General features: G+C 39.4%; 1 protein-coding gene and 1 non-coding gene across 2 annotated transcripts in view; both read right to left on the bottom strand.

The window, feature by feature from the left end:
* The window catches only part of KCTD16 (potassium channel tetramerization domain containing 16), a 309,259-nt gene that overhangs the window by 245,434 nt on the left and 50,033 nt on the right, over nucleotides 1-13,792 (bottom strand). The gene's annotated exons all lie outside the window — the stretch shown is intronic.
* LOC138086686 (U6 spliceosomal RNA) lies at nucleotides 13,049-13,154 on the bottom strand. Its single transcript, XR_011145400.1, has one exon. It is a non-coding gene; the product is annotated as a U6 spliceosomal RNA (small nuclear RNA).

The raw sequence follows: 13,792 nt of genomic DNA, 5'->3' as shown, positions 1-13,792 counted from the left end.
TAGATTTTCCAATGAGTACACACAAAGTATGTACGCCAAGAAACACAAATCAGTGGATGAAAATGCTATGGGGGAAATTCATACTTAATAAGGAGCAGATGGACTAAAATATCTTTGTTGTAGGACAAGGAATATAAGTCAGCAAAGAGGTTACATAAAGAATTGATTCAATGACTTCTTCCCAGAGATGAGCAGAGCATCCAACTGCTGGCTATTAAAAGAAACAGCAACTAGAAATCTTGAGTGCTCAGCTGGGCTTGAGCTTTGTGCACAATACCTGTTAAGCATGACAGTGAAGCTGAAATTTTACACACTAGGTGGGCAATTACAATAAATTCATTTTTGTGTTACAGATTGTTTTCCCCAAGAGGGGAAAAAAAAAAATACTGAGATGGGGAAGGGTGTCAGGTCAAAGCCTTGATGTTCTTTTATTAAGATTTTTTTTTAAGCCCATTAGAGTCTCAGGCGATTGTACAGTTTTTGGTGATTTTGTACAGTTTGAGGCGATTGTACAGTTTTTGATAAAATATTACCCAAGTGAATTATTTATAAAGCTGCAGGAAACTGCAAACTCTGGTGAACAAATCTTTTTGATGTCCTCGTCTCCTACAGGCCCGTTTTGGTGCCACCCTCTGTTCCCTTCTGCAGATATTCTGGGCTCTCTTTGGCTATGGCTGCCCATTTGCCTCAAAAGGCAGCCCAGCCACCAAAGAAAAGCAAAAGATAGGAAAAAGGCATCCAGTCAGGATGTCCCTCCAAGCCCGTGTCCCCTCTGCCACCTCACCCAGTCTGCGAGACTGCTGAAGAGAGATTGCTGTTGTTGTTTAGTTGCTAAGTCATGTCCAACTCTTTTGTGACCCCATGAACTGTAACCCACCAGGTTCTTCTGTCCATGAAGATTTCTAGGCAAGAATACTGGAGTGAGTTGCCATTTCCTTGTCCATGGGGTCTTCCTGACCTAGGGATGGAACCAAAGTCTCCTGCATTGGCAGGCAGATTCTTACCAGCTGAGCCTCCAGAGAAGCCTGAAGCATGATTAGACAGTGGGAAAAAGAAGATTAAGACAGTGGACACATATACATATATAGTTGTTTTCTAAATAGATCCTAAATGTGTTAATAATGTCTATCAGTCACCAAAGTTCCTCCCAACCCTTTAGAGACAACTCATTAAAAAAATCTGTTTCACAGTCTCAGAAACATATTAATATGTGGATTTTTTTTAATGTCACTATCATCAGGCCATACAAAAAAATCTGAATATGCACCACTCGAGTTTTCTTTTGCATATATGAAGCCCTTTTTGAGGCCATATAACTCTTTTCCATTCTGTAACAGAAGCACTTGAAATATTGGCATGAGACAAATCTATGATAGCTTTAATTTCTACTCCCATCCCTGTATGAACTTAACACTCCTGAACTTGTTTCTTTGGTGTGACAATACAGATACAATTTAGAGTCTTTGTGAGAACTGGAATTATTACAGTAAATCACAGCACCTGATACATCTTGGCTACTGGATGCAAAGAGCCAACTCATTGGAAAAGAACCTGATGTTGGGAAAGATTGAGGGAAGGAGGCAACAGAGGATGAGATAGTTGGCTAGCATCACCGCCTCAATGGACAAGTTTGAGCAAACTCTGGGAGACAGTGAAAGACAGGGAAGCTTCAGTCCATGGGGTCACAGAGTCAGACACAACTGAGCAACTTCACTTTCACTTTTCACTTTCATGCATTGGAGAAGGAAATGGCAACCCACTCCAGTGTTCTTGCCTGGAGAATCCCAGGGACGGGGGAGCCTAGTGGGCTGCTGTCTATGGGGTTGCACCGAGTCGGACATGACTGAAGCGACTTAGCAGCAGGAGCAGCTATTATGATGACAGCTCATTCAACACTGTTGAAGAGCCTTCTAGGAACCAACAAGTGTTTTCAGCACAGGCAAACAACTTCATGGATTCCTAGTCTTCATGGAGACTTAAAATATATTAGTATTTATACTAAAGTTGAGTGGAGCTGGTGGGAATGGACAGGAGGTTGTTCCAAGATTAAGGGTTATCTTCTTAATTGCATTATTTCCTGACCAAGTGCTATAACAAGATCATGTAATCCCAATCTCACACCATAACATTGAAATCGAATGGTGGTAGAGCCATTCTCTGTCCGAATAGAGAACTCTTTAGGGAGGGAGAGGAACAGTAGCTGTTATCAGTGGAACAGCAGGTTATCATATTGGTGTGGATGGTTATTGTTCTACTTGCTATTGTTGCTGTTTTTATAAACCATCTAGCCTGCCTGTGATTAAGGTAATAACACTGCCCAGTGCTGATGTTCTGCTTTGGAAAAAAAATACAGACATTTCCCACACCTATACCATTCTTATAAGTAGATAATTATCTCCCTACACCCCTTGGTTTGCTATGGCAATAGATTCAAAGCTGTATCCTCTCACTGAAAATTAGAGCACAATTCAATCTGCTATGCTTTTCCTCCACAGTAGGAAGGTAAGTCTGTAAAGAGCCAGAAATTATACATCTCTGGCAAGTAAGGAAAGTGGGGTTTTAAATACACAATTTCCAGAAGGAAAATTCATTCATCTCAGTATAACTGACCGAAATACTATGAAATTGTATTTAGTAAAGATGTGTCTTAACTTACTTCTTAAGTATGGTCTTCAATATTAAATGTATATAAATTTTGAGCAAATTAAACTTTTTTTTGGCTGTGCTTCATGGCTTGTGTGGAGAAGGCGATGGCACCCCACTCCAGTACTCTTGCCTGGAAAATCCCATGGACGGAGGAGCCTGGTAGGCTGCAGTCCATGGGGTCGCAAAGAGTCAGACACAACTGAGTGACTTCACTTTCAATTTTCACTTTCATGCACTGGAGAAGGAAATGGCAACCCACTCCAGTGTTCTTGCCTGGAGAATCCCAGGGACGGGGGAGCCTGGTGGGCTGCCGTCTCCGGGGCTACACAAAGTTGGACATGACTGAAGCAACTTAGCAGCAGCAGCAGCGGTGGCATGACTTGTGGGATCCTGGTTCTCAGGCCACAGCAACGGAACCCAGGGTCACAGCAGTGAGAGTGCCTAACTCCTGGACTGCTAGAGAATTCCTGAGCAAATTAAAAGGAAAGGTTTCATATTTAAAGTAATTCTATTATTGTTTTTAATAAATGAAACCATAACCCTTTTTTCTTATGTAAATTTAGATTTACACATGTATGAACATTTTGAGAGTCAGAATATTTATAAAAGAATAAATCAGAATATTTATTAAAAAAAACTCATGTATTAAATGCATTTGTTCTTAGATGGTGATCATCTGTTTTTAATTTTCAGCTTTATGTTATAAGTGTTTTCCAGGATCATATTCCAACAATAAGCATGCACAATTCTTATAATGAGAAGAAGAGAATAAAAATAAATAGTATATGTACATATTTTTTTCTAAATCATTAATTTTTAAATTAATTTCACTTATGTATGTATATATGACCTTTCAATTTTACTTTAGAATTTCTACATAACAAATAGTAATAGAATATATGGGAACTTTACCATTTCTAATAATTTAAAAGAGAAACTCTCCATTAAGCTCTAGCTTATCTTTGGCTCCTTCAAACCTCTGCTGATCTTCCTTTTTTTTTTTTTTTTTTGATGAAAAGTGAACAAATCTCAGGATCAGACCCTTTGAATACAAAATGATATTTGGCTGGAATTTAATATTATGTTAGTTATATTTATTTCTATGTCTTCCTTCATGGCAAATTATGATCATTTACCAGGTACAATTGGGATATAAAACTTCCTTTTAAAACAAATCTTTTGAAGTAAAATATATAAGATTTAATTTTATATATATATATATATATATATATATATGAGTGAGTGAGTGAGTGAGTGAAGTCGCTCAGTCATGTCCAACTCTTCACCACCCCATGGGCTGTAGCCCACCAGGCTCCTGGGAACATGAAATTCTCCAGGCAAGAATACTGGAGTGGGTTGCCATTTCCTTCTCCCGGGGATCTTTCCAACCCAGGGATCGAACCCAGTTCTCCTGCATTGTAGGCAGATGCTTTATCATCTGAGCTACCAGGGAAGTCCATATATATATATATATATATGCTAAAGGTCATACACGAATTTTAACAAAACCCATGAAATTGAAATTAATCTAATTTGAAAATGGAATTATGACAGTGTGAATCAATATTAATCTTGATTCCCTTGCCACCTATAGGCATTTCCTGCACTATTATGTCTCCCATGCTTTGAGAACCATTGGTCTAAATCAGCTTGGGCAAATGAACAGTGCCTTCTAAAAGACCTCCAGAATCAGAGAATTTACAATTTTCCTCATAATTCTTTACAATGATTGTCAAGATGACCACACATTCCAGTTCAGTGGGTGTCCAGCCCACTGTTGCCCCAGCATAATCATCAGTCACATTGCCTTTTGCACACCACCGTGTCCTGATTTGCGGCAATCCATGGTTGCTCATTCATCTGCTCATCATTTTTTGAGCACCTACTCTGGACCTTCCTCCGTGATGACAACTGAAGATATAACTGTGAGTAAGATAGTTTGCAGCCCTCAAAGAGCTCACAAACAGAAAATCTGGGCAAAGGGACACTTAATGGCAATACAAAGTGATGAGGTCTGTGCCATGTCGGATGACAGATAAATCAAGGAACACTGCAGTTTCCTTCGTGTAAAGGGCGAGAAGACTAGCTAATCAGGGATGAAAAAACTGGATGAATCAGCTGCACAGTAGGAGGTAGGTCTTTGCTTTATAAAACAATGTTTTACGTTGAATTCCTGAGTATTTAGGGAACTGGTGTGGTAAGGATTAAAGAAGAACACATACAATTTCCTACTCATATTCTTTCAGTGGGTGTAAGGCATGAGAAAAACCTGCCCTGCCTGGTGAATCTTATGTAAAGACAGATAAAAATGTTTGCTGAGGAAGGATATTCTCCAAAATTCCCTAGTTCTAAAACATGAATCAGATCATGTTAACACCATGCTTAAAACCTTCCATAGTTTGATGTGGTTCTCAGAATAAAATCCACACTGCTTCCCAGGACCCACAGACTCTGCCTGTCCCCTACAACCATATTTCCTGCTAGTCTCAGTCTAGCTCACTAAGCTTTGGCCGTCTTTCCATATGCCAAATTTTTTCCCACTTGAGCTCTGGGCTTTACTTCGGCTGTTTCCTCTGCCTGGAGCACTCTTCCTCCTGTACTTTGGAAGTCTAACTCATTCTCATGCTCCAGGTCTCAGGTCACATGTCACTCACGTACAGAAGTCTTCCCTGATCTATCCATTCCCACCCACCTCACCTAGCTCACGATGTTTATCATCTACACAGGACTGACTCAGTGTATCCGTTTCCTGTCTTTCTCATGAAGGGAGGAGCGTGACTGTAGTGTGTTTCTGGGTCTGGCACAGTGAGTGGCAAAAAAATAACTAATAAATATTTGTTGTCTGGATTAATAGACAAGTTTGGGGGCATGAAAGAAATCATGGTCAATTATTGAATCAAAATAATTCATTAAGACTGTAAAAAATAGTCATGTTCTGTCCTCACTCAGCTTTGAGTGAGCTAGGAAAGAAGAGAGCTAAAGTCTGTGTTTCCAGGTATGTGGGTTCTTTGTGAGGCTGAGAAAAGGCCAACTAGAAGCCTCCCTGTAAAGATTAAAGAAGGTTATTCATCCCTTCAATGGTACTTGCCAAGGGATGCAATGCGTCTGTATCTGCAGAGAGGCTGGGAGGTTATTTTTTACACTTTGAATATCCATTTTCAGATTACACGGAGGACTTCTCAGGTGACCTTGAGTAAGTCATTTAGGTAAGTTTCTGTGTTACTTAAAATGAACCATCTCTATAGAGAGAAGTGATGAGGCTTGTTAATTTACATTTGCAAAACACTTTGAAACCTCTGGATGAAAGAATTTCTGCAAAGAGGTATAAAGGATAAGGTAATATGTTGGGTCAAATTTGACCCTTTCTCAGAAGCAGAGAGGGAGAAGGCAGGCTTGAGGACACTTAAAGGGAGCCTCTGGCACATTCATTTTTCAAGTTAATCTTCTTCTAAGAAAACCCCCTGCTTTCAAGACATCAAGTGTTTTAATCACCCATATAAGTTATTATTCTAATAATTATTTTCCTTCAACATTTCTCTCCTAAAATCCCAGCTTTGTGTAAAGGGAATCTTTGGGTGGGGCCTGATTTGCCTGGGAGGTTTTACCTTTACAATGCTTTTTTTAGTTTGTTCATTTTTACCCTACATCAGTGATATCAGGTCTTAAATGTGACAGTCTTTGTGGCTGAGCTGATTGGGACCCAAATGAGGTCATTTCATCACTTCCTGACAGATGTTTACGAGGTACAGTCAGAGATGAGAGTATGCTTAGGAAATAGATAAGAGAATTTCAAAGAAAGTTGTCAGTCTCTGAGTTAATTATATCTGTTCATAAAAATAGTATTAATAGATACTTAAGAAATAATACTAATAGGATAGAACATTTTCTGAGGATAATGATCTCTTTCAGCAAAGTAAATACAGACTCAAAGATAAGGCTTTAATTGTGAAACTGTCAAGGCAAAAGCTAAGCCTTAAAAAAAAAATAGGGCAACCACTTTTTCAACATGCCACACCAAATACATATTTGTGTTGAGCCCATGTCAGTATATAGCTTTCTTACATTTTTCTTGATCTCACAGCTTTGTTTTCTTTGGGTGGGAGGTGGGCAATAAACAATTGTATTACTTGCTCTCAGGAATAGGAAGGGCTTATCTGCCTTCTATACCTTGCCCTCCCTGGAAGAGGACTGAGTTCCTTGCCCCTTTTAATGGATCCAGGTACTTGTCCTGGGGAAACTGTTCCCTCATAAGGCTACAGATAATGGTGCTCCTTCTCTATACATCATATCTCTGAGATTTTTTTAAACTTACCTTCTTAATGCTCAGAGGCAATGCACAGATGAGATTTTTCCAGGTCAAACCCTGCATGCTATCCAAGAGCACACTCCAGCTGATCACTGGTGCATCCTGGACCATATCTATGATTCCAGTTATGTGAATACTGTACATGGAGCCACAGGGGTTGCCTCCACCCAACCTTAGTAGCCAGGATTTCTTATCTCCTGATACATGAACTATGTATATGGAATGGAGCCAAATCTACTCCCTGGCCACTGGGTGCTCATATTTCCCCTTGTGTACCGAAGTTTACTTAGCCTTTGAACTATTTGTCTGAATAGATGCCAATCACTTCATATGGACGGGAAAGATGGAGTGCAAAGTCCCCAGGGACTGAATTGTAAACTCCTGCTCCACCTTAAGATTCATCACCTTGACAAAACAGTATTGAACATGTCGCCATGACAGAAAATGGTTGAACCACTAAATCCCTGTGGTCAAGGCATCCTAAACAAACAATAAGATCTTGTTTAGTTGCTCAGTCATGTCCGACTCTTCGTGACCCCATGGACAGTAGCCCGCCAGGTTTCTCTGTCCATGGGCTATCCTAGCCAAGGATACTGGAGTGGGTTGTCATTTCCTTTTCCAGGGGAATTTCCTGAGCCAGGGATCAAATGTATGTCTCCTGCATTGACAGGCAGATTCTTTACCACTGAGCCACCAGGAAAGCCCAAAGAGTAAGATATTATAGGTAAGGTAAAGTCACTCAGTCATGTCCGACTCTTTGCGACCCCATGGGCTGTAGCCTACCATGCTTCTCTGTCCATGGGATTTTCCAGGCAATAGTACTGGAGTGGATTGCCATTTCCTTCTCCAGGGGATCTTCCCAACCCAGGGATCAAACCTGGGTCTCCCACATTGTAGACAGATGCTTAACCTTCTGAGCCACCAAGATATTATAAGCGAATGTTATTTCAAAATAAGTAATGACTGCAGGTTTTTCTCTAGCTTTTGGTAGGACACCTATTTGTCCTGTTTGGTTGGCAAAGAGCCTGATCATCTTGACCTGAAAGAAAGGAACTCAGGGTATCATCACCATCATCTACTCAGACAACATCAAAGAGTAGCCACTGAGTACAAACCATGTTATAACATACATGCTAAGAAAACATATTTTCTCTCTCTAAAAGAAGGCAATATTTAAAGGATGAATTCAAGGACATTAAAACACCCATTTTTCAGTCACTTAACTGAGCACAATGCCAACAGCCAGGTTTGGGGTATATAGAGCAGCCTGCAAATGGGTGAATTTTTGCCTCCAAATATTGGTTCTGTAAATTGTCTCAGAATCCCCTACATTTAGAAACAGCATCAAAATCCTTCAGTGACTATAACAAAGGAAATGGCATACCATTTGTTTAGAAGATCATCTCAATTTGAGATTGATCAGGCAGCATCTATGTTCATGTCTAATCTGCTAACCCATTGACAGTTCTCAAAAGGATATACATAGAACCTACTGCTGCTAAGTCACTTCAGTCATGTCTGACTCTGTGTGACCCCCTAGATGGCAGTCCACCAGGCTCCCCTGTCGATGGGATTCTCCAGGCAAGAACACTGGAATGGGTTGCCATTTCCTTCTCCTATGCATGAAAGTGAAAAGTGAAAGTGAAGTCGCTCAGTCGTGTCCAACTCCTAGTGACCCCATGGTCTGCAGCCTCCCAGGCTCCTCCATCCATGGGACCTTCCTGGCAAGAGTACTGGAGTGGGTTGCCATTGCCTTCTACTACAGTTCATCAACAGTCTTCAGTTAGAAGTGTGGGGTGGTAAAGAGTAGAACTTTGAGACAGCCTTGGATTTGAGTCCAGCTTCCCTGCTTACTTAGAGTCATCTCTCTATATAGGTAAGTGACTAATCTTGCTTCTACTCCTTCATCTTTAAAATGGGTAAAATAGCATTGAATTCATAGAGCTGTACAGAGGAAATGAGACCAAGTGTAAAAATGTATAATATAGTAGTAGAAAGTTGGGAAATAATAAGTATCCAAGAAACAGAAGTAGTTTCCTAATTTCCCTCACTTTGAATTAAAGGGGAATTAATTGTGTCAGGTGACTTCCCTGGCAGGACAGTTGATAAGAGTCCATGTTTCAACTTCAGGGTCATGGGTTCGATGCCTGGTTGGGAAATTAAGATCCTGGATGCAGCATGGCACAGCCAAAAGAAAAGTATATGTCAGTGACTGAAGGACACAAGGACTTTTAATAATTGTGATTTCTTTCCCCTATGAACTTGTGCAAATGCACTTAAGATCTATTTTAATTGTATGGCAACTGTATACAATCATGCATTATCTCTTGTGTTATCTAATATTTCAATCACAGCATACATTGGTTATACTTTAAAACACACTAGATATTGTACGGTCCCAGCTGAATGAAAGGTTCTTGAGCAAAAGAGCTGTTAGCCTCTGTTCACAAATGCACTTTTCAGTTCAGTTCAGTTCAGTCGCTCAGTCCTGTCCAACTCTATGTGATCCCATGAACTGCAGCACTCTAGGCCTCCCTGTCCATCATCAACTCCCAGAGTTCACTCAAACTCATGTCCATTGAGTTGGTGATGCCATCCAGCCATCTCATCCTCTGTCATCCCCTTTTCCTCCCGCCCTCAATCTTTCCCACTATCAGGGTCTTTTTCAATGAGTCAGCTCTACGCATCAGGTGGCCAAAGTATTGGAGTTTCAGCTTCAACATCAGTCCTTCCAATGAAAACCCAAGACTGATCTCCTTTAGGATGGACTGGTGAGATCTCTTTATAGCCCAAGGGACTCTCAAGAGTCTTCTCCAACACCACAGTTCAAAAGTATCAATTCTTCAGTGCTCAGTTTCTTAATAGTTCAACTCTTACATCCATACCTGACCACTGGAAGAACCATAGCTCTGACTAGATGGACCTTTGCTGGCAAAGTAACGTTTCTGCTGTTTAATAGGCTGTCTAGGTTTGTCATAACTTTCCTTCCGAGGAGTAAGCGTCTTTTAATTTCTTGGTTGCAGTCACCATCTACAGTGATTTGGGAGCCCAGAAAAATAAACTCAGCCACTGTTTCCACTGTTTCCCCATCTATTTGCCATGAAGTAATGGAACCGGATGACATAATCTTAGTTTTCTGAATGATGAAGTAATGGAACCGGATGCCATAATCTTAGTTTTCTGAATGTTGAGCTTTAAGCCAACCTTTTCACTCTCCTCTTTCACTTTCATCAAGAGGCTCTTTAGTTCTTCTTCACTTTCTGCCATAAAATGCACTTTTATGGTACATTTAAATGTTGTCATGGTTTGATCATAGGTATTTATCATGTTATTCAAGTTAGTCATTTAAAAAATACATCAAACACTTGAATAACATGATAAATACCTATGATCAAACCATGACAGCACCTATCCACTCATTTATAAGTTTTTTTGACGGCACGAACTACAGTATGTAGAGACTTTATAAAGGTCTAAGCATAAACACTTAGAACACTGTATTCATACAGCTGTTCTTCCCTTGTCATTGGCCACTGTCTTGATTTAACACATTTTATTATATCTAGGAAATAAGAATGAGTCTTCTGACACACAGCAAATATGCTATGTTTGATACATAAAAAAGTAAATAGTTTCAAATAGCATAAATGTTGGTGAAATTGAAACACTGAAGTATAGCTCAATGAATTAAGAGAGATGTACACAGAGTCCGAAGGATAATGTGGTTACAGATGATCTAAATACCTCCTAGCAGTCTAGGTCTTCCAGCTTTCTGGGACTGATAACACGATATTGGGGCATCCTAGGTGAAGTTGATGGTCTCAAATACTGCACCATGATAATCTGACCTCCAAGAGTCTAACAAGAAGCTATGCCTAAACTTCTGTTAATTACTCCAAGAGATGAAGAAAAGGGAAATGGTTGCTTGAAACAATTTTAGGATTTGCAAACTTGAAACAAATAGTTTATCTTAGTGATTCACTAACCATGGAAGCCTTCAGTTGAACTGGTCCTAGTTTGCAGATTAAAAATGATTAGTTTTATGATTCGTGAACATTTATAAAAACTTTCTCCTACAATTATCTGAAACCGAGGATACTCTACTGTGGCGGTGGTGGCAGTTGCGTTTTAGAATAAAAACAATTCCTTGAAATCAGTATTTCAATATTGTGCTTTGGGGGACATTGGGGTAAGTAATGCAGACACTTCTGCCCTCTAAAAAATAGTTGGGAGGGATGCAGATATATATATATATATATATATATATATATATATATATATATATATATATGAAATATAAAGTAGAATGAAATAATATAAAAAAATCTTAGTGATGATGGTCTACATATTGCTTGCTTCTTCCAAGGAGCAAGCATCTTTTAATTTCATGGCTGCAGTCACCATCTGCAGTGATTTTGGACCCAAGAAAATAAAGTCTCACTGTTTCCATTGTTTCCCCATCTATTTGCCATGAAGTGATGGAACCAGATGCCATGATCTTAGTTTTCTGAATGTTGAGTTTTAAGGCACCTTTTTCACTCTCCTTTCACTTTCATCAAGAGGCTTTTTAGTTCTTCTTCACTTTCTGCCAAAAAGGTGGTATCATCTGCATATCTGAGGTTATTGATATTTCTCCTGGCCATCTTGATTCCAGCTTGGGCTTCATCAAGCCCAGCATTTTGCATGATGCACATATTGCTTAAAAAGGCAAAATTTTTGCCACAGTGTTCACCTTGTATATTCTGATCTTTCACTACTCCCCACTCAGAAAGATTGTTAATAGCTTAGAGATTTTAAGTTATCAATAAACACTTTCTCAAGTTTTTTATGGACAAGGTTGATCCCACTTACTATCTGAGCTTCTGTTTCACCTAATATATATAATCCCATTGATGGCTAATATTCTTCACAGGCAGTAGTATTAAAGTCCTAAAATTCTAGTAAACTATGATTTTCCTTTAGACCAAAAACTTTCCAGTTTGGCCACTAAACCTCTTAGGACTTCTTGTTGCTTTTGCAGTGTTGCTAAGAAGGTCTTCCTTTCTGTCTATCCCCAGGGGAAATCAGGTAGACAAAGTATCACTAGTAAAAGGTCTCTTGGGAACTTTTTGGAGATCACAGTTGCTTGTCTTCCCTGATACTGTCCTTCCTAATGTAACACAGGTAATAATGAACATATGGATGTAAATTTATATTCTGTTCCTAAAAACTAACTTATAGATGATCCTGTTTGCAGAACCCCAGAAATATTTACCTCCAACAGATAATCTGACAATCTGTCTCTTAGCACAATACTTTGCAATCTCCCTGATCATTTTTTTTTAATGAGATAAAAGAGGTCCATAGACGTCAACTGTTTTGATCAAGACTACAGCACTTAGAGTAATCAAAGACTTTCTTTGTTTTTGATTCCAAATAGTAGGAAGAGAATGGAAAATATGATGCTTGTATCCTTTCAAAGAATGACCACTGCACTTTTTTCTTCTGTAAATATGATGCTGTACCTGTCCTCACAGGTAATTCTTGGTCAGTGAAGAACACAGTTTGAGAAAGGGGGCATCTAGATCTGATATGCCTGGATTCAAGCCCAGACAATAGCAACTTTAATCTCATTTTATCCAGTGGAGATTTGAAAGCATCCCAGTACAATTTGTGGAAGCAAAAGATGGAAGAAGTACAGGCCTGGCATATACAGTATTATTATCTCCCTGGGTGATTATAAATGAGCCAGGAACCTACTTCTAGAAATATACTTCTGCCAGTAATTATCTGTATGACTTCAGTTAAACCACTTAATTTCTCCAAATCTCCACTTTGTCATTTGTAAGAGAGTCAGACATTCTCAAAGGTTTTTATTTGCTCAAAATTCTATGATTGGTTTGAAAAGTGAAAGAGTTAGTCCTCAGTTATACCTGACTCTTTGTGACCCCATGGACTATAGCCTGCTAGGCTTCTCTGTTCATGAAATTCTCTAGGCAAGAATACTGTGGTGGGTAGCCATTCACCTCTCAAGCGGTCTTCCCAACCTAGGGATCAAACCTGCGTCTCCTACATTGCAGACAGATTTTTTACCATCTGAGCCACCAGGGAAGCCCCCAAAATATGGAACACTTCACAAATTTGCATGTCATCCTTGTGAGATGCCATGCTAACCTTCTCCATATAATTCAAGTTTTAGTGTATGTGTTGCCAAAGAGAACATTTAATTGATTGAGGCTGTCCTCTTTGCTAAATGTTGATAATCTTACATGTCACTCAATTGGCTGAAGCAAGATGAAGTGCTTCTAGAAATGAACTCACTCTGAGCTCCAGGAACTACATTTTTTCCAGAGTCAAAGGTGATTTGGTTTCTTCCTTCAACGTCAGAAATTAGTTGGAGCAAGAAGCAACACATTCAAAAAGGAAGAAGGAGTTCTGGTTGGGTTGTCCACTTTATCTTAAGGAAAGCACTTTCCAGATAATGTAGTGAGTGCTAGCATGTGCATTTGCAAACCAGACTGGTTTTGTCCAGAGACCTACCCAGGCCTTAGATACATAGATCCATAGACAACAGGTTGTTACCCTAGAGATGCCCACAATCAACTGCCTGCTTCTTTCCAAAGTCCCAGGTGGGATCAATGGTGATTTAGTAAAAATGTATCTGACAACAGTCCTTTTTAAATCCCTGATAAACTAAAACAGGGACTTTTATATGAAACAATTGTTTTTAAAGGTCTAAGTATAAAAGACGCTTACTCCTTGGAAGAAAAGTTATGACTAACCTAGATAGCATATTCAAAAGCAGAGACATTACTTTGCTGACTAAGGTCCATCTAGTCAAGGCTATGGTTTTTCCTGTGG

This window comes from Capricornis sumatraensis, chromosome 9, assembly GCF_032405125.1.
Source record: "Capricornis sumatraensis isolate serow.1 chromosome 9, serow.2, whole genome shotgun sequence".
Lineage (NCBI taxonomy): Eukaryota > Metazoa > Chordata > Mammalia > Artiodactyla > Bovidae > Capricornis > Capricornis sumatraensis.
The sequence above is the reverse complement of the archived record's forward strand: the minus strand, read 5'-3'. Positions and strand labels throughout refer to the sequence as shown.